At 42.7% G+C, this 21,978-nt stretch overlaps 1 long non-coding RNA gene across 6 annotated transcripts; it reads right to left on the reverse strand.

The window, feature by feature from the left end:
- Window positions 1-14,479: 14,479 nt before the first annotated feature.
- On the reverse strand, window positions 14,480-19,383 carry LOC123061165 (uncharacterized). Of its 6 annotated transcripts, none has more exons than XR_006428589.1 (10): window positions 18,959-19,383; window positions 18,386-18,477; window positions 17,104-17,246; window positions 16,729-16,948; window positions 16,442-16,636; window positions 16,182-16,355; window positions 15,465-16,096; window positions 15,310-15,372; window positions 15,102-15,214; window positions 14,523-14,582 (listed from the first exon to the last, which is right to left on the reverse strand). It is a non-coding gene; the product is annotated as an uncharacterized lncRNA (long non-coding RNA). The 6 variants fall into 6 exon arrangements; XR_006428587.1 differs by having other exon boundaries at window positions 17,029-17,246; window positions 18,386-18,474; window positions 18,959-19,382; XR_006428586.1 differs by having other exon boundaries at window positions 17,029-17,246; window positions 18,959-19,382.
- Window positions 19,384-21,978: the final 2,595 nt, after the last annotated feature.

Consider the following 21,978-nt stretch of genomic DNA (forward strand, 5'->3'; position numbering starts at 1 on the left):
CTTAACTTCATACCTTACAACTCAGGCAAGAACTCCTTCTTTGACTGATCCATCTTGAACACCTTCAAGATCACGTCAAGGCATGTGCTCATTTGAAAGTACTATTAAGCGTTTTGATCTATCCTTATAGATCTTGATGCTCAATGTTCAAGTAGCTTAATCCAGGTTTTCCATTGAAAACACTTTCCAAATAACCCTATATGCTTTCCAGAAATTCTACGTCATTTCTGATCATTAATATGTCAACAACATATACTCATCAGAAATTCTATAGTGCTCCCACTCACTTCTTTGGAAATACAAGTTTCTCATAAACTTTGTATACACCCAAAATCTTTGATCATCATCAAAGCATACATTCCAACTCCGAGATGCTCACTCCAGTCCTCAGAAGGATTGCTGGAGCTTTGCATACTTATTAGCATATTTCAGGATAGACAAAACCTTCCGGTTGTATCACATACAACCTTTCCTCAAGAATCGTCGAGGAAACAATGTTTTGACATCCTATCTGCAAGATTTCATAAATAATGCAGTAATTGCTAATATAATTCCAACAGACTCTTAGCATCGCTACGAGTGAGAAAGTCTCATCGTAGTCAACTCCTTGAACTTGTCGAAAAACATCTTAACGACAAGTCGAGCTTTCTCAATGGTGACACTTACCATCATTGTCTGTCTTCCTTTCAAAATCCATATGTACCTAACAGCCTTACGACCATCAAGTAGTTCTTCCAAAGTCTACACTTTGTTTTCATACATGGATCCTCTCTCGGGTTTTATGGCCTTGAGCCATTTATCGGAATCCGGGCCCACCATCGCTTCTCCATAGCTCGTAGGTTCATTGTTGTCTAGCAACATGACTTCCAAGACAGGATTACTGTACCACTCTGAAGTAGTACGTATCCTTGTCACCCTACGAGGTTCGGTAGTGACTTGATCCGAAGTTTCATGATCACTATCATAAGCTTCCACTTCAATTGGTGTAGGTGCCACAGGAACAACTTCCTGTGCCCTGCTACACACTAGTTGAAGTGACGGTTCAATAACCTCATCAAGTCTCCACCATCCTCCCACTCAATTCTTTCGAGAGAAACCTTTCCTCGAGAAAGGACCCGATTCTAGAAACAATCCATATTGCTTTCGGATCTGAATTAGGAGGTATACCCAACTGTTTTGGGTGTCCTATGAAGATGTACTTTATCCGCTTTGGGTTCGAGCTTAATCCTGAAACTTTTTCACATAAGCGTCGCAGCCCCAAACCTTTAAGAAACGACAACTTAGGTTTCTCTAAACCATAATTCATACGGTGTCATCTCATCGGAATTACGTGGTGCCCTATTTAAAGTGAATGTGGTTGTCTCTAATGCCTAACCCATGAACGATAGTGGTAACTCGATAAGAGACATCATGGTATGCACCATATCCAATAGGGTGCAACTATGATGTTCGGACACACCATCACACTATGGTGTTCCAGGCTGTATTAGTTGTGAAACAATTTCCACAATGTCTTAATTCTGTGCCAAACTCGTGATTCAGATATTCATCTCTATGATCATATCATAGATCTTTTATCCTCTTGTCACGACGATCTTTCAACTTCACACTGAAATTACTTGAACCTTTCAATAATTCAGACTCGTGATTCATCAAGTAAATATACTCAACATCTACTCGAATCATCTGTGAAGTAAGAACATAACGATATTCACTGCATGCCTCAGCACTCATTGGACTGCACACATCAAAATGTGTTACTTCCAACAAGTTGCTATCTTGTTCCATCTTACTGAAAACGAGGCTTTTCAGTCATCTTGCCCATGTGGTATGATTTGCATGTCCCAAGTGATTCAAAATCAAGTGAGTCAAAACGGTCCATTTGCATGGAGTTTCTTCATGCATATACACCAATAGACATGGTTCGCATGTCTCAAACTTTTCAAAAACGAGTGAGCCCAAAGATCCATCAATATGGAGCTTCTTCATGCGTTTTATACCGATATGACTTACGTGGCAGTGCCACAAGTAGGTGGTACTATCATTACTATCTTTTGGCATGAACATGTGTATCACTACGATCGAGATTTAATAAACCATTCATTTTAGGTGTAAGACCATTGAAGGTATTATTCAAATAAACAGAGTAACCATTATTCTCCTTAAATGAATAACCGTATTGCGATAGACGTAATCCAATCATGTCTATGCTCAACGCAAACACCAAATAACAATTATTTAGGTTTAACACCAATCTCTTTGGTAGAGGGAGCGTGCGATGCTTGATCATATCAAGCTTGGAAAAACTTCCAACACATATCGTCAGCTCACCTTTAGCTAGTCTCCGTTTATTCCGTAGCCTTTTGTTTCGAGTTACTAACACTTAGCAACCGAACCGGTATCTAATACCCTGGTGCTACTAGGAGTACTAGCAAAGTACACATTAACACAATGTATATCCAATATACTTCTATCGACCTTGCCAGCCTTCTTATCTACCAAGTATCTAGGGTAATTCTGCTCTAGTGGTTGTTCCCCTTATTACAGAAGCACTTAGTCTCGGGTTTGGGTTTTACCTTGGGTTTCTTCACTAGAGCAGCAGCTGATTTGCCGTTTCATGAAGTATCCCTTCTTGCCCTTGCCCTTCTTGAAACTAGTGGTTTCACCAACCATCAACAATTGATGCTCCTTCTTGATTTCTACTTTCGCGGTGTCAAACATCGCGAATACCTCAAGGATCATCATATCTATCCCTGATATGTTATAGTTCATCACGAAGCTCTAACAGCTTGGTGGCAATGACTTTGGAGAACCATCACTGTCTTATCTGGAAGATCAACTCCCACTCGATTCAAATGATTGTTGTACTCAGACAATCTGAGCACAAGCTCAACAATTGAGCTTTTCTCCTTAGTTTGCAGGTTAAGAAAGTCATCGGAGGTCTTATACCTCTTGACATGGGCACGAGCCTGAAATCCCAATTTCAGCCCTCAAAACATCTCATATGTTTCGCGATGTTTCAAAAACGTCTTTGGTGCCTCAACTCTAAACCGTTTAACTGAACTATCACGTAGTTATCAAAACGTGTATGTCAGATGTTCGCAACAACCACAGACAACGTTCGAGGTTCAGCACACTGAGCGGTGCATTAAGGACATAAGCCTTCTATGAAGCAATGAGGACAATCCTCAGTTTACGGACCTAGTCCGCATAATTGCTACTATCAACTTTCAACTAATTTTTCTCTAGGAACATATCTAAACAGTAGAACTATAGCGTGAGCTACGACATAATTTGCAAAAACCTTTTGACTATGTTCAGGATAATTAAGTTCATCTTATGAACTCCCACTCAGATAGACATCCCTCTAGTCATCTAAGTGATTACATGATCCGAGTCAAACTAGGCCGTGTCCGATCATCACGTGAGACGGACTAGTCATCATCGGTGAACATCTTCATGTTGATCGTATCTTCTATACGACTCATGCTCGACCTTTCGGTCTCCGTGTTCCGAGGCCATGTCTGTACATGCTAGGCTCGTCAAGTTAACCCTAAGTGTTTCGCGTGTGTTCCGAGGCCATGTCTGTACATGCTAGGCTCGTCAACACCCGTTGTATTTGAACGTCTGAATAAAACACCCGATCATCACGTGATGTTTTGAAACAGCGAACTGTCGCAACGGTGCACAGTTAGGGGAGAACACTTCTTGAAATTGTTGTAAGGGATCATCTTATTTACTACCGTCGTTCTAAGCAAATAAGATGTATAAACATGATAAACATCACATGCAATCAAATAGTGACATGATATGGCCATCATCACTTTGCTCCTTTTGATCTCCATCTTCGGGGCTCCATGATCATCATCGTCACCGGCATGACACCATGATCTCCATCATCATGATCTCCATCATCGTGTCTTCATGAAGTTGCCTCGCCAACTATTACTTCTACTACTATGGCTAACGGTTAGCAATAAAGTAAAGTAATTACATGACGTTTAAGTTGACACGCAGGTCACAAATAAATAAAGACAACTCCTATGGCTCCTGCCGGTTGTCATACTCATCGACATGCAAGTCGTGATTCCTATTACAAGAACATGATCAATCTCATACATCACATATATCATTCATCACATCCTTTTTGGCCATATCACATCACATAGCATACCCTGCAAAAACAAGTTAGACGTCCTCTAATTGTTGTTTGCATGTTTTACGTGGCTGCTATGGGTTTCTAGCAAGAACGTTTCTTACCTACGCATGAACCACAACGTGATATGCCAATTGCTATTTACCCTTCATAAGGACCCTTTTCATCGAATCCGATCCGACTAAAGTGGGAGAGACAGACACCCGCCAGCCACCTTATGCAACTAGTGCATGTTTGTCGGTGGAACCGGTCTCACGTAAGCGTACGTGTAAGGTTGGTCCGGGCCGCTTCATCCCACGATGCCGCCGAATCAAGATAAGACTAGTAACGGCAAGCATATTGAACAATATCGACGCCCACAACTACTTTGTGTTCTACTCGTGCAAAGAATCTACGCAATAGACCTAGCTCATGATGCCACTGTTGGGGAACGTAGCAGAAATTCAAAAATTTTCCTACGTATCACCAAGATCTATCTATGGAGAGACCAGCAACGAGTAGAAAGGAGAGTGCATCTACATACCCTTGTAGATCGCTAAGCGGAAGCGTTCAAGTGAACGGGGTTGATGGAGTCGTACTCGTCGTGATTCAGATCACCGATGATCCTAGTGCCGAACGGACGGCACCTCCGCGTTCAACACACGTACAGCTCGACGATGTCTCCCACGCCTTGATCCAGCAAGGAGAGAGGGAGAGGTTGAGGAAGACTCCATCCAGCAGCAGCACAACGGCGTGGTGGTGATGGAGGAGCGTGGCAATCCTGCAGGGCTTCGCCGAGCACCTACGGGAGAGGAGATGTGTCACGGGAGGGAGGGAGGCAACCAAGGGCCTTAGGTATGGATTGCCTCCTCCCTTTCCCCACTATATATAGGGCAAGGGAGAGGGGGAGGCGCAGCCTTGCCCCTTCCTCCAAGGAAGGGGTGCGGCTAAGGGGGGGAGGAGTCCATCCTCCCCAAGGCACCTCGGAGGTGCCTTCCCCCTTTAGGACTCTCCCCTTTTTCCTTTATCTTGGCGCATGGGCCTCTAGGGGCTGGTGCCCTTGGCCCATGTAGGCCAAGGCGCACCCCCTACAGCCCATGTGGCCCCCCGGGGCAGGTGGCCCCACCCGGTGGGCCCCCGGGACCCTTCCGGTGGTCCCGGTACAATACCGATGACCCCGAAACTTGTCCCGATGGCCGAAACAGGACTTCCTATATATAAATCTTTACCTCCGGACCATTCCGGAACTCCTCGTGACGTCCGGGATCTCATCCGGGACTCCGAACAACATTCGGTAACCACATACAAACTTCCTTTATAACCCTAGCGTCATCGAACCTTAAGTGTGTAGACCCTACGGGTTCGGGAGACATGCAGACATGACCGAGATGTTCTCCGGTCAATAACCAACAGCGGGATCTGGATACCCATGTTGGCTCCCACATGTTCCACGATGATCTCATCGGATGAACCACGATGTCAAGGACTCAATCAATCCCGTATACAATTCCCTTTGTCTAGCGGTATGGTACTTGCCCGAGATTCGATCGTCGGTATACCGATACCTTGTTCAATCTCGTTACCGGCAAGTCTCTTTACTCGTTCCGTAACACATCATCCCGTGATCAACCCCTTGGTCACATTGTGCACATTATGATGATGTCCTACCGAGTGGGCCCAGAGATACCTCTCCGTTTACACGGAGTGACAAAATCCCAATCTCGATTCGTGCCAACCCAACAGACACTTTCAGAGATACCCGTAGTGTACCTTTATAGCCACCCAGTTACGTTGTGACGTTTGGCACACCCAAAGCACTCCTACGGTATCCGGGAGTTGCACAATCTCATGGTCTAAGGAAATGATACTTGACATTAGAAAAGCTTTAGCATACGAACTACATGATCTTGTGCTAGGCTTAGGATTGGGTCTTGTCCATCACATCATTCTCCTAATGATGTGATCCCGTTATCAACGACATCCAATGTCCATGGTCAGGAAACCGTAACCATCTATTGATTAACGAGCTAGTCAACTAGAGGCTTACTAGGGACATGGTGTTGTCTATGTATCCACACATGTATCTGAGTTTCCTATCAATACAATTCTAGCATGGATAATAAACGATTATCATGAACAAGGAAATATAATAATAATCAATTTATTATTGCCTCTAGGGCATATTTCCAACAGAGAGTGTGTATAATACATGGACTCAACATTAGTCATAAAGAACTCATATACTTATTGCAAAAATCTAGAAGTTATCAAAGCAAAGTATTACGTGCATGCTCCTAGGGGGATAGATTGGTAGGAAAAGACCATCGCCCGTCCCCGACCGCCACTCATAAGGAAGATAATCAATAAATAAATCATGCTCCGACTTCATCACATAACGGTTCACCATACGTGCATGCTACGGGAATCACAAGCTTCAACACAAGTATTCTTTAAATTCACAACTACTCAACTAGCATGACTTTAATATTATCACCTCCATATATTAAAACAATTATCATGCTTCAATCCTTTCTTAGTATTCAACACACTCAAAAGAAAGTTTCACAAATCTTGAATACCAAGAACATTATTATTAAGCAAATTACCATGCTACTAAGAGACTCCAAAATAGTTTAAGTGAAGCATGAGAGATCAATAGTTTCTTTAAAACAAATCCACCACCGTGCTCTAAAAGATCTAAGTGAAGCACATAGAGAAAAATTACATAGCTCCAAAGATATAAGTGAAGCACATAGAGCAAGACTACTTAGCTGAAAAGATATAAGTGAAGCACATAGAGCAAAACTACATAGCTCAAAAGATATAAGTGAAGCACATAGAGTATTCTATCAAATTTTAATTCATGTATGGCTCTCTCAAAAGGTGTGTACAGCAAGGATTATTGTGGCACACTAAAAAACAAAGACACAAATAATACAAGACGCTCCAAGCAAAACACATATCATGTTGGTGAATAAAAATATAGCTCCAAGTAAAGTTACCGATAGAAGTAGACGAAAGAGGGGATGCCTTCCGGGGCATCCCCAAGCTTTGGCTTTTAGGTGTCCTTAGATTATCTTGGGGGTGCCATGGGATCCCCAAGCTTAGGCTCTTGCCACTCCTCGTTCCATAATCCATCAAATCCCTACCCAAAACTCGAAAACTTCACAACACAAAACTTAAGGTAGAAAACTCGTGAGCTCCGTTAGCGAAAAAAAACAAAAGACCACTTCAAGGTACTGTAATGAACTCATTATTTATTTATATTGGTGTTAAACCTACTGTATTCCAACTTCTATATGGATTATAAACTATTTTACTAGCCATAGATTCATCAAAATAAGCAAACAACACACGAAAAACAGAATCTGTCAAAAACAGAACAGTCTGTAGTGATCTGTAGCTAGCGCAAGATCTGGAACCCCAAAAATTCTAAAATAAATTTCTGGACGTGAGGAATTTATCTATTAATCATCTGCAAAAATAATTAACTAAATATCACTCTCCAAATAAAAATGACAGAGTTCTCGTGAGCGCTAAAGTTTCTGTTTTTTACAGCAAGTTCAACAAGACTTTCCCCAAGTCTTCCCAACGGTTATACTTGGCACAAACACTAATTAAACACGAAAAACACAACCAAAACAGAGGCTAGATAATTTATTTATTACTAAATAGGAGCAAAAAGCAAGGAATAAAAATAAAATTGGGTTGCCTCCCAACAAGCGCTATCGTTTAACGCCCCTAGCTAGGCATAACAAGCAAGAATAGATCTAGGTATTGCCATCTTTGGTGGGCAATCCATAAGCGGCTCTCATGATAGTTTCATATGGAAATTTTATTTTCTTTCTTGGAAAGTGTTCCATGCCCTTTTTTAATGGAAATTTAAATCTAATATTTCCTTCCTTCATATCAATAATCGCACCAACCATTCTAAGGAAAGGTCTACCAAGAATAATAGGGCAAGAAGGATTGCAATCTATATCAAGAACAATGAAATCTATGGGCACATAGTTCCTATTTGAAACAATAAGAACATCATTAATCCTTCCCATAGGTTTCTTAATAGTAGAATCCGCAAGATGCAAGTTTAGAGAGCAATCATCAAAATCGCGGAAATCTAGTGAATCACACAAAGTTTTGGGGATAGTGGAGACACTGGCACCCAAATCACACAAAGAATAAAACTCATGATCTTTAATTTTAATTTTAATAGTTGGTTCCCACTCATCATAGAGTTTTCTAGGGATAGAAACTTTCAACTCAAGTTTTTCTTCATAAGATTGCATCAAGGCATCAACAATATGTTCGGTGAAGGCTTTATTTTGACTATAAGCATGTGGAGAATTTAGCATGGATTGCAACAAGGAATTAAATTCCTTGAAATTCAATATAGTGGGTTTAGCAACATCTAGATTTTTATTTCTTTCAATTCCACTTTTATTAATTTCATCATAAAGATCTAAATACTCCGAAATTTTAGAACGCCTTCTAGGTAAAGGAAGATCATATTCAGTTTCATAAAGATTCATATTACAAAACAAAGATTTAATAGGAGACACATCAATAACTTTTAGATCTTCATCTTGATTTTCATAGGAACTGGAAGAACACGCTTTAATAAAGGCATCTTTGGAGGCACGCATCCTAGCGGTTCTTTCCTTGCACTCATCAATGGAAATTCTCATGGCTTTGAGAGACTCATTGATATCATGCTTAGGAGGAATAGATCTAAGCTTTAAAGAATCAACCTCGAGAGAAATTCTATCAACGGTCCTAGCCAAATCATCAACTTTAAGCAATTTCTCTTCAAGCAAAGCATTAAAATTCTTTTGTGAATTCATAAACTCTTTAATACTATTCTCAAATTCAGAGGGCATCTTATTATAATTTCCATAAGAGTTGTTGTAGGAATTCCCATAATTATTAGAAGGGTTACTAGGATATGGCATAGGATTAAAATTCCCTCTATAAGCATTGTTACCAAAATTATTCCTACCAACAAAATTCACATCCATAGATTCATTGTTATTCTCAATCAAAGTAGACAAAGGCATATCATTAGGATCAGAAGAAACACTCTTAGTAGCAAATAATTTCATAAGTTCATCCATCTTTCCACTCAACACATTGATTTCTTCTATTGCATGCACTTTTTTATTAGAAGATCTTTCAGTATGCCATTGAGAATAATTAACCATAATATTATATAGGAGTTTAGTAGCATCTCCTAAAGTAATTTCCAAGAAAGTGCCTCCCGCGGCCGAATCTAAAAGATTTCTAGAAGCAAAATTCAATCCGGCATAAAAAATTGTATAATCATCCACAAATTCAAACCATGAGTAGGACAATTACGTATCATTAATTTCATTCTCTCCCAAGCTTGTGCAACATGTTCATGATCAAGTTGTTTAAAGTTCATAATATCGTTTCTAAGAGATATGATCTTAACGGGAGGGAAATACTTAGAGATAAAAGCATCTTTGCACTTTTTCCAAGAATCAATACTATTTTTAGGCAAAGTGAAAACCAAGCCTTAGCATGATCTCTAAGTGAAAAAGGAAACAACTTCAATTTAATGACATCATTATCAACATCTTTTTTCTTTTGCATATCACATAAATCAACGAAGCTATTCAAATGGGTAGCGGCATCTTCACTAGGAAGGCCGGCGAATTGATCTTTCATAACAAGATTCAACAAAGCAGTATTGATTTCACAAGATTCAGTATTGGCAAGAGGAGCAATCGAAGTGCTAAGGAAATTATTATTATTGGTATTGGTGAAGTCACACAATTTGGTAGTATCTTGAGCCATCGTGACAAACAAGTAATCTAGCACACGAGCAAACAAGAGCAAACGGGCAAAAGAGGCAAATAGAGAGGGAGGATAGAGAGAGAGGGTGAATAAAAGGGCAAGGGTGAAGTGGGGGAGAGGAAAACGAGAGGCAAATGGCAAATAATGTAATGCTAGAGATAGGGATTGTAATGGGTACTTGGTATGTTGACTTTTTGCGTAGACTCCCTGGCAACGGCGCCAGAAATCCTTCTTGCTACCTCTTGAGCTTGCATTGGATTTCCCCGAAGAGGAAGGGATGATGCAGCAGAGTAGCGTAAGTATTTCCCTCAGTTTTTGAGAACCAAGGTATCAATCCAGTAGCAGGCCATGCTCAAGTCCCTCGTACCTACACAAAACGATAGCTACTCACGGCCAACGCGATTAGGGGTTGTCAATCCCTTCACGGCCACTTACGAGAGTGAGATCTGATAGATATAATATTTTTGGTATTTTTGGTATAAAGATGCAAAGTAAAAGTAAAAAAGCAAAGTAAAAAGAAAAGCAAGATTAAAGTGATGGAGATTGATATGATGAGAATAGACCCGGGGGCCATAGGTTTCACTAGTGGCTTCTCTCAAGAGCATAAGTATTCTACGGTGGGTGAACAAATTATTGTTGAGCAATTGACAGAATTGAGCATAGTTATGAGAATATCTAGGCATGATCATGTATATAGGCATCACGTCCATGACAAGTAGACTGAAACGATTCTGCATCTACTACTATTACTCCACTCATCGACCGCTATCCAGCATGTATCTAGAGTACTAAGTTAAAAACAAAGTAACGCTTTAAGCAAGATGACATGATGTAGAGAGATAAATTCATGAAATATGAAATAAACCCCATCTTGTTATCCTCGATGGCAACGATGCAATACATGCCTTGCTGCCCCTTCTGTCACTGGGAAAAGACACCGCAAGATCGAACCCAAAGCTAAGCACTTCTCCCATGGCAAGAACTACCAATCTAATTGGCCAAACCAAACGGATAATTCAAAGAGACTTGCAAAGATAACCAATCATATATAAAAGAATTCAGAGAAGATTCAAATATTATTCATAGATAGACTTGATCATAAACCCACAATTCATCGATCTCAACAAACACACCGCAAAACGAAGATTACATCGAATAGATCTCCATAAGAGAGGGGGAGAACTTTGTATTGAGATCAAAAGAGAGAGAAGAAGCCATCTAGCTACTAACTATGGACCCGAAGGTCTGAGGTAAACTACTCACACTTCATCGGAGAGGCTATGATGATGTAGAAGCCCTCCGTTATGACGGCCCTCTCCGGCGGAGCTTCGGAACAGGCCCCAAGATGGGATCTCGTGGATACAGAAAGTTGCAGCGGTGGAATTAGGTTTTTGGCTCCTGTTCTGGTCGTTTGGGGGTACGTAGGTATATATAGGAGGAAGAAGTATGTCGGTGGAGCTCCAAGGGGCCCACGAGGCTGGGGGCGCGCCCTAGGGGGGTGCCCTCCACCCTCGTGACCGCCTCTTTGACTCCTTGGAGTAGGGTCCAAGTCTCCTGGATCACGTTCGGTGAGAAAATCACATTCCCGAAGGTTTTATTCTGTTTGGACTCTGTTTGATATTCCGTTTCTTCGAAACACTGAAATAGGCAAAAAAAAACAATTCTGGGCTGGGCCTACGGTTAATAGGTTAGTCCCAAAAATAATATAAAAGTGCAAAATAAAGCCCAATATAGTCCAAAACAGTAGATAATATAGCATGGAGCAATAAAAAATTATAGATAGGTTGGAGACGTATCAGGGACGCACCGACTGTGGATTTTCTCCTTCGCCGATGTCGACCGCGTCTATGTAGAACATTGTTCCCTTCCCCTAGCTGCGGGATCAGGCCGTATATGTGACCAGTGGTGTGGCCACCGTCTCTATGCTTGTGAACAGAGCAACCCAAGCAAGGAGGCTTGTAGCTTAGGCTCCTACTAGTGTATATATAGTGGTTTTCTTTTTCTCTCCATATCAACCATTTTATATTGCGTATGTGTCATTGAAGAGTGAAATGATGGTTGCTTCTTCCGACTACTTACTGTGTGATTTGACTGCTCCTTTAGTGGCCCCTACACGTACTCCCCCTACGTGTATGCAACAGTCACACGTACACATGGACGCAAAAACATGCTCGACGCCCTAATGCATGCATTTTCGAGCACACGACGGAACACACACGGTCACGCTCAAGTGCTCAACCTACACGTGCATGCACACACATACTCAGCCAGGGTGAGCTAGTGACCGTATAAACACTGGAAAATGTATATATTGAGCGCAATGAGCGTATTATGAAGTCCACTGACCGTATTTTTACAAATATACACTGACGGACAGTGTATTTGTCTCGTTTGAAATTAAGCATATTAACCGGAGAGGAGGCAGTATGGACTAGCATTACTTTGTTGTGTCCCGTCAACTTGTCGAACGAGGAGAAGCTTGCAGGACGGGAGAAGCTTGCGCGCGGTGGCTCGCAGGACAAGGAGAAACTTTTGACTAATGCAAGCTCTCCTTCGCTCAGGCGGTGGACGTGCAATAGTTAATTCGGTGTCAGCTTGCCAGAAGCATACACTGTACTAGTACTATTATTGTTGCACTTCCCGAAGAGGCGAACAACCAGGCACAAAGTTTACTAGTACTAGTACTACTACTATAGTCTATATAGGTATGTACTATACTAGTACTAGGAACCGGATGGAGGAGCGGCTGCACTCTTATTATATTTTTAAAATGCGATAAAGCAATCTTCAACACATTTGGTTCTCTTCAAGGGTTCTCGCATGTGATAATGGAAGTTGATTGCATGGAACACTCGCCACAATTCTCGCTTAATTCTGGCTCATATCCTGTTACAAATAGGAGTGCTCGGTAATATTTCCTCTTTTTTTTGTTATTCAGCATGTAAACAGGTCAGCAAACCTTGCGGCGCATCTTTGTGCGAACCGTGCTTGCTGCACTTTGAATGTGGCCGGCAGCTGGTTTGATGAAACACCTCTCTTCCTACTTCTTTTCTTGCGGGGTACCTCGCTTCCTAGTGACCAGTGTCTTGGCTGATCGTCCTAAGAATGCTTATATATGAATAAAGCTCTCTCATTTACCCGCAAAAAAGATTAAGCCATATTAACTGGAAAGGAGGGAGTATGGACTAGCACTACTTTTTGGTGTGTCCCGTCAACTAGCAGAACGAGGAGAAGCTTGCAGGACAAGGTGAAGCTTGCTTACGCCTTTTGACTAATGCAACGTACCCTCGCCGAGGCGGTGGACATGCATCAGTTCATTTGGTGTCAGATTGCCAGAGGCATACACTGTACTAGTACCGAACATGCGGAGTACCATCATTGTTCGACTTCACGAAGAGGCGAAGAGCAAGCGCAAGGTTTAGTAGTACGAGTAGTACTACTACTAGAACCGCATGGTGGAGCCTCTATACTATTATTATTTTTAATCTCTGATAAAGTACACATTTATTCAGAAGGGCGGAAAAAGGTAGCCCAACATGTAATGATGATATCGATCAACCATGCTCGAATATATCTTGGCCTCCGTGCGAGCCCGTCTGTGTGTTCTCGCTCCTCGTCTCTCTCAAGGAACGGCGGGTTTGCCATTTTGTCGTCAATTGAGATCGGTTTGCTCACACTCCGGTCCCACATGTCAGTGATATGCCAAGAGGAGGTGCATTGACCGACTGGTCATACGCGTACTTGGTTTTGCACCTTCATACTACTCCTCCCTCCGTCATAGTTTACAGGGCACGCTTCATTATGATGCATTTCTCTCAATGCATTTCCACCATCAGAGACACTTTACACTACTGGAATCAGGCATGGCAGATGGCAAAGGCACGGACGGCGGATGGCAAAGGGCTTTGCCATCTGCCAGCAGATGGCAAAGGGCCGGCTGAATAAACTCTGGTAAAGGCTTCTTTGCCGTCTGCTGACAGATGGCAAAGAGCCTATAGCCTTTGCCATCAGCTGGCCGATGGCAAAGTCTGAGGAACGGGGTTAGCCACATTAGGAGGCTAACGGCGTGCTTTGCCATCCGCCAGCAGATGGCAAAGGCTGCAGGCTCTTTGCCATCCGCCGGCTGATGGCAATGGGTGCAGGCTCTTTGCCATCGGCCAGCTGATGGCAAAGGCTGCAGGCTCTTTGCCATTCGCCAGCTGATGGCAAAGGATGCAGGCTCTTTGCCATCTGCTGGCGGATGACAAAGAGAACAAATAGGCCAGACGAGCGCTACACAGGTTGCTGCCACATGGCCTCTTTGCCATCTGCCAGCGGATGGCAAAGTGCCTATATTGCCTCATTTAATTTTGTTTTTTCTTATATCAATTCATTTTCATAGAAAATCAAACATATATATATATATATATATATATATATATGACCAATATAGCATATTCAACACATATTACCAATAGTCATGAACGCAAATATATCCAACACATGTTACCAATAGTAGCAAGTTTTATCCATACATATACATAGTTTCATCAATATTACACAGTTTCATCATAGGTAGAAAGTTTCACAAAGTCAAAACAAAAACTAAAGACAAGCACTCCATCAACCCAACCTTCCGTGATCTGAAGCAAATCTACAAAATGGGAAAGAAGAAAGTTAGAAGAAGAAGACTAGAAGAAGAAGATTATTATGATGCAACTAAAATGTGAAGATTATTATGATGCAACTTATATCTGTAAAATAGGTCATTTTGGAGCTAAATATGGTTATTATGTCATTTTTGAGCTACCTAAGCATACTAAGTCATTTTGGTGTAAAAAATGCTAAGTAAGGTCGTTTTGGAACTAATAAGTTTATTATGTCATTTTAGAGCTAGCTAAGCATATGAAGTCATTTCGGAACTAAAATATGTCATTTCGTAAGCATATTATATCATTCTAGAGCTAGCTAAGCATATTAAGTCATTTGGAGGAAAAAATGCTAAGTGTAGGTCATTTTAGAGCTATCCTAGGTTAAATAGGTCAATTTTAAGCTAGTTAAGCATATTAAGTCATTTTGGAGGAAAAATGCTAAGTATAGGTTATTTTAGAGCTATCCTAGGTTAAATAGGTCATTTTGGAGCTAATTAAGCAAAGCACTAGGCAAAACTTACCGTCAACCCGTAGGTGAAGGATCGGGGTTCTTGCTCGCGGTAGTGGCGGACGGAGGAGGATCGAGGTTCTTGCTCGCGCCAATGGCAGACGTCGATTCTTGTCGGGAGTTATGCTGCACCAAATTAAAGATCATTTGCAATGTCTCATTAGCATGATGCAACTCAAATGTGAAGACTAATAAGTAATGTCCATTCAAATGAAACTCACCGTGTCCGCCGGAGCAATGACTGGCATTGGCGGAGGGGTCTGACTGTTCTTCTCGCACATGGACTGCACATTTGGTTTTGACAAGTCAGTCATATTAGTTACTAATAAAAGGAACATTGCATGCACGATTTAGCTAATATGCAGAAGAAACTTACCACGAAGAGCTCGTATATAGCCCGGTTAGCCAAGTCGTTTCGGTTCCTCTCCTCCTCCAAAAGCCTAGCCGTCCTCTCCTCAGTCTCCCTCTCCCTCTCTGCCGCCTGCCTCCTTTCCTCCGCAGAAGCTCCTGGGTCTTTGTTCTCTGTTCCTCAATAGCAGCCTGCAACACCACTCCTCTTTAGCATTGTAATCATCGACGACCGCACACATAATGTAATGGAGGAAAGGTATCTAATTCTGTATAACTGATGTTGATTTCGAGATCCATTGGCCGTGGACGAGGCCTTATCTCAGGATCGGAGCTCGTCTGGCACCTCTTGATCTGCGAGAGAGTGCTAGTACAACATATCAATCCATCCCCAATGGCTAACAAGCCATGGTTCCTCTCGCCACTAGATATCATCACCAGCTCTGGATCAATAGGCTGGCTCGGGTTAAAGTCCGGCCCTTTCCTCGCCTTCCCCTTGTCTCTGTACCTCACGAGCTTATTGTGGGAGGCGTGGTTGGTGAAGTTCTTTGGATTGTCGAGATCAGACTCAGAGAATGCCTTGGCCTTCTTAAAAGGGGCTCTATGAGCCATGGCATAGAGGTCGAACAGCTCTGGCACATCCGTCTTGTTGTGCCGCGCCTAAAAGAGAGGAACAAAGTATTAGTTAAGGGCTCAAGCTAGCATGAAGACTGAATTTGAATGAATCATGAAGCAAACCACATACCCAGTTATCCCCGTACTGATATAGGTTGACGCTGCCTTGATGGTGTGGCACACCGCTCATTTTGCCACGCCGATCCTTTGCATTGTTGTGGGTGGATAGCCATTGGGGAGAGCACCACTCATCCACCAATGCCTCCCAACAATCCAGCCTATCCGCACACCATCTCGAGGGCACCTAAGTTAAGTAAGAGAAATTTGAGCGCTACGCCTACGAATCAAATCAAGAAAACTAAATACAAGACCTTAAGAATAGGTAAGTACCTTCATGTACTTCTCCTTACTCAGATACTTTGTGCGACACTTCAACTTGGACATCCTAATACCAATCGAGGCAAAGTAGTCTCGAGTAGCCTACGTCCAAGCCATGTTCCGCCAGTTTTGAAGTAGCCGTATGCACTCGGCTTCGATAACCCGAGCCGCGGCCTCCTCCTGTCCCTCAGCACACTTGTAAAAGGTCTGCAATCAAACAAGAAAACACGAATTAATACAATCACTAGGGTTGCCAATCAAACAAGAAAACACAACGTAGACGAGAGAGGAAAAATTACCCAAAACGTCTGGATCACAACGTCGGCCACCGTGTGGCACTCGGCACCGCCGATCCTCTCCCCCGGCGTGGCCGGGGCAACCAAGTAGTGCTCCCAGGTCATTCCTAGCTTTGGAACCTGGCCCTCACCAGGCAACATGACCCACCCCGGGAAGCTCTGGCGACAAATCACACCAAGGACCGTGTTGGGCCTGCGGACACCACGACCGTGTTTCCAAGACCTGCAGTATGACAAGACTAACGGATTAGATATTCAAAGAAACGTGAAGGCAAAAGGTTAAAAAAGAGTAAATGCACTTACTTCTCCTCATCAGGTGTAATCAACCACCTCTAGCCAGGGGTCGCCGGGGTGGGCGAGAACTCATAGACATCTTACCTTGGGCAAGAAGTGCTCAAGCGAGGAAACGACAGTGACCAAGGCTGGATCAAGCCCAATCTCCTCCTTTGCCTCCCTTAATGATGTTGCTGCATCATCAATATCACCCTCCTCTGCCTTTCCTCCGGGCAATGCAACCTCCCCTACAAATCTCAAGTGGAGAAAACAAAATCAGATAGGGTTTATCCAGCTCGTGTCTAGGTTGGTATCTATTTGTGAACCTGATTGTTCAAATATAAAAGCTAAGGCAGGCCAAACCGGCACTAAACAGAAAAAGCTGGGTTAAAAATCCTCTTAAAATTAATAGGCCAGCCTCTTAAAATTTCTTTCTCAGATAGATTGCTTCTTCACATGGGATAGTGCAACAAGCTGGACAATAATCAAAGGGCGGAAGATGAGACTGGGTATTATCGTGGGATGTTCTTTGAGGGGCTTTTGATGTTTTTTTCATCTAATTTTCTCACCAATGACATCAGCGCCAACCTCGGAGTTAAAACAAAGAGCTGCAGATTTCAAAGAATCAAACTGGAATCACTACCACAATACTAGCCTAGCTTCCATACTAATATGCCTAAAATAATGATGAATAAATAATCATAATAGAAAGGTATTCTTCTTTGTGTGTGTATAAAGAAACATGATCTAATCTTCTATAAAATATATATATATATATATATATATATATATATATATATGGAGACTATAGTAAGCTTTATGGTTTTGTTGGTGCTAAATATACAACTAAATATCCAATCTGTATGTGAAGTAGGCAACGACGGAGCCAGGAAATAAACATAAGGGGGGCCGAACATCAAGGACAACTCTAAAATGCAACTAAGCCTGGCGGAATATATAAGAGTTGACACTCAGTATAACAAAATATGTACTACTATAACCGTAAGTGTTGATAATATAGGCAAGATTTTTTTTTTATCAAAGGACACGGCCTCATTTTTATTATGAAAATGGAAATGGAGTCTTATCTTACAGAGACTAATCTCCATATTTTTTATGTTGCAACCAATACTTTGAAACCAAAACTATATCCACCAATGAATGTTGTGAATTAGGATACCAAAATGCAAGATCTTTCATATTGTACCAGTGTGGCCGCTTCCTGATATGCTCCAAAGTACAAACTGAAGAGAATAGAACTAGCAAGATTTTTGTGTCTTCATCAAAACAAAACAAAAAGGATTTATATCCTCATCCCAGATTTTTGCTTGGAAAAATAGAGTAGTTGAGACAGAAGGGAAACTACACGAGTGAGAAAGAAGCACACCTGGTGTGTCTGTGTTTGTGAACTGTAGAGTGTGGCTGTGGGAATGAGAGCAAAAGTCAAAATGGTTCTCAGTTTTCACCGATTGGGATCTTCTGTGAACAATACATGTATCAGCAGTGTAACATATTATTTTAAAGGTCCATTTTTACACATCAGAATGAATTGTATATGCTAGGATTTTTGATGCATTATATTGGTTGATTCACAGGTTGCACACCTACTCGTAGATTATACTCTGTCTGTCTGTGTGTGTGTGTGTTACTTTTTTTACTTTCATGCTAATTTTTGAATCAATCAGGAACTTGCTGTTGCACACTCTCTAGTCTCCGAGCAAATTAATGCTCCCGGTGGATTGTCTCGGCAGTCATCACATATATCATATTTCCCATTTGCTAAAATGGTGTAGATCACATAGCTCTAGGCATGTTTAATGAGGGGTCTTCAAACATTTTCTGCAGGTTGGGGGGTCTTCAGATCACATAAGTCAAAATGGTTCTCAGCTTTCTGAACATATATGCAGCAGAGCATGAACATGTACAGGGAGAGGTGGTCGGGCAGCAAAGAGGGCATCACCTTCGCAAAATCGGAAGAGGTGGTCGGGGAGGCAGAGAATCGACACAGCCGCCGGGTTCTTCGGCGGAAGACAGCGAGCAGGACCGGGATGACTTGTCGGGGACGGAGGAGCCGGTCGGTGATGGCGGCAGACGAGGGCGAGGATGTGTTGTCGGGGACGGAGGAGACGGTCCACGACGGCGGCGGACGAAGGCGAGCAGGGCGGGGATGGCTTCACAGCATGGACGAGCGGCGGCTGCCGACGCTGAAGGTGCAGTCCGCCATGGCTGCTGCGTGTGGCGGCTATGGTTGGGGGAGGGGGCGGCGCCGCGGCTTGGAACGATGGAGGGGCAGGTTGCGGTGGCGGGGAGGGGCGGGCTGCGGTGGCGGTGCTTGGCGGCGTCGGGGACGCGGGGCTGGGGCGCCGTGCGGTGGTGGCTGGGAGAGGTGGGGAGAGAGGGGGGGGGGCTGGGAGAGAGGGTAGGAGTTTTTCTTTGTGAAGAAGAGAGGCGAGGAGATAGGGTGTGCTTGGTTTCGCCAACGAGATTTGGTTGCCGTTTGGACTGACGCCAAAAAATCGGCTCGCCCACCCCGCCCGGAACGCCCGCGTGTGATTCTTGCCAATTCAAGGGCGCGGCGAGGGCGTGGAAAATGCTCGCCAAATAATTGGCAACATGACTCTCCCCACTATTTACGTGAGCTTCCTTTTTTTTGTTAACAGCGGTCTCGTACAGTTAAAGGATAATCACTACGGCGGGAATAATCGCGCGGGTTGTTGCCAAATCACCGAGGTGGTTGTTTGGATGGATTAATCCCCGTGTAAGCGGCAGCCCAATATAATTTACTACTCGACTCCCTTGAAGTAGTACCTTCTACTACTGGACTAACTATCCCTAAAAATATCTACTGAACTAATTATGCCAACACCACTCATAATTATCTTGGATTCTCGGTTCGGCTCTGAGTCTCAGTAGTCTTGCATGCTGATTTAATTTATTTAGCATATTAAAGTTAATTAATTTTATATATTATTAAAGAGTAGGAGTAATATTTTTTATGTGCATCTTCCTTTGTTGGCTCAAGGTGCAAAACTCAAACACTACTCAATCCAAGTTACCAAATACAGTATTTGGCAAATCAGTTCGTAGCAAACCAAATGAAGTCTTAGCAATTGTGCCAAAATTTTGGCAGTGCATTGGCTATGATCCAAATAATTATGGCTCGCCAAAATATTGGTCATGCCAAATTTTTGGCTGGGCTAGTGGGGGCACAAACCAAACACACCCATAGTCCCACTTCTTTGCCATCAGCCAGCAGATGACAAAGCCACACCTCTTTGCCGTCGGCTGGCAGATGGCAAAGAGGTGGGGCTAGTGGGCCGTTACAGCTCCATCATCCATTGAGCCCCACCCACTTCTTTGCCATCTGCTAGCAGACGAAAAAGATTTTTTGCCATCTGCTGGCAAACGACAAAGAGGTGGGTTGATTGGTCGTTACAGCACTGGACCCCACCGACCTCTTTGCCGTCTGCCAGCAGACGACAAAAATTCTTTGCCATCGGCTGGCGGATGGCAAAGAACTGGCTGATGGCAACCAGGTTCTTTGCCATCTGTCAGTTCTTTGTCGTCTGTTTTTTGTAAGCAGATGGCAAAGACGTTCTTTGCCATCCGCTGGCAGACGGCAAAGAACTGACTGGTGGCAAATTGTCTGTTTCCAGTAGTGTTAGACGCGTTTGGTTTAATGCTCAATTAATTAGGGTGTGGTAACCGCATATTCTCTCGATGTAGTACTACGGAGTGGAGTAAGTGCATGCATGTGTGTACCCGGGGTGAAAGCACTACATGCATGTGTGTACGCATTATTTCATCTAGTAATAGACGTCGTGCTATAACTACCAATGCTATTTTTCAGGCCGATCCTAGTCGCCTTGGTCCCAGAGATTTTCTCTTTTTCTGAAGCGCGCTCTATAAACAGTGACAGATGGAGTAGTATGAGCGGATTCAAAGAAGAGCGTATTGATGGTTGCTTCTTCCGAGCAACTTACAGTGGAAAGGTGGGGCTTATGATTTGACTGCTCATTACTCACTATTAATGTGGCACAACGACTGGTCTGAGTCTCCCATGCGGCTGTGCACTACCCCCTCGGTTCTTAAATATACTCCGGAGTATTTGTCTTTCTAGAGATTTCAATGAGTGACTACTCAAATATTTGTCTTTTTAGAGATTCAAATGGACTGCTACATACGGATGTATATAGACATATTTTAGAGTGTAGATTCACTCATTTTGCTCCGTATGTAGTCACTTGTTGAAATCTCTAGAAAGACAAATATTTAGCAACGGAGGGAGTACACATACGAAGCAAAATGAGTGAATCTACACTTTAAAATATGCCCATTTGAAATTTGTAAAAAGATAAATATTTAGGAACAATGGAGTATAATTTTGTGCATGGCACATGGACCCGGATGCCGAAGAGGCTTCTGGCAATGCTATCAAGCTTCCAGCATTTGTTTACATAACTGACGTACTATACAAATAATTTTCCAGCGACATGAAATTGTACAATGGTGTGAGCTTTTAGCTTTTGTTTCGTGTGTCTTGCCATTGATGCTCTTTCGGAAACAATAAAAAACTAACTTCCTTGCTAATCAAAGCTAATATTTACATCACAGCTGAAGACAAAGTTATGAGAAGGTGTTAAATTAAAATTGATCCATGCTTTCATTGGCAGCAACGTCACCCAGCTCTGTCTAAATCAACAAGGCATGTTGGGGAAAAAGTAGCTGTCTGGAGCATGCAATATTTCGATCATTTTATGCAGTTCCACTAAAATAGAGTTGAGCGTCCCTGTTCCAAAGATATTAAGTGTGATTACGATAATAGAGGACTGCTGATGAAACAATAAACACACAAATAGAAGTCGGTCACCTTTGCAGTCTCTCTTAAGACTAACTAGTTGGAGAAGATTAGGCTCGGAGTTGGATGAGGAGGATAGAGCAAAACCAATCTCCCTTTGTGCAGTCGCACTGAAATGTAGA

Source organism: Triticum aestivum, chromosome 3A (assembly GCF_018294505.1).
Source record: "Triticum aestivum cultivar Chinese Spring chromosome 3A, IWGSC CS RefSeq v2.1, whole genome shotgun sequence".
Lineage (NCBI taxonomy): Eukaryota > Viridiplantae > Streptophyta > Magnoliopsida > Poales > Poaceae > Triticum > Triticum aestivum.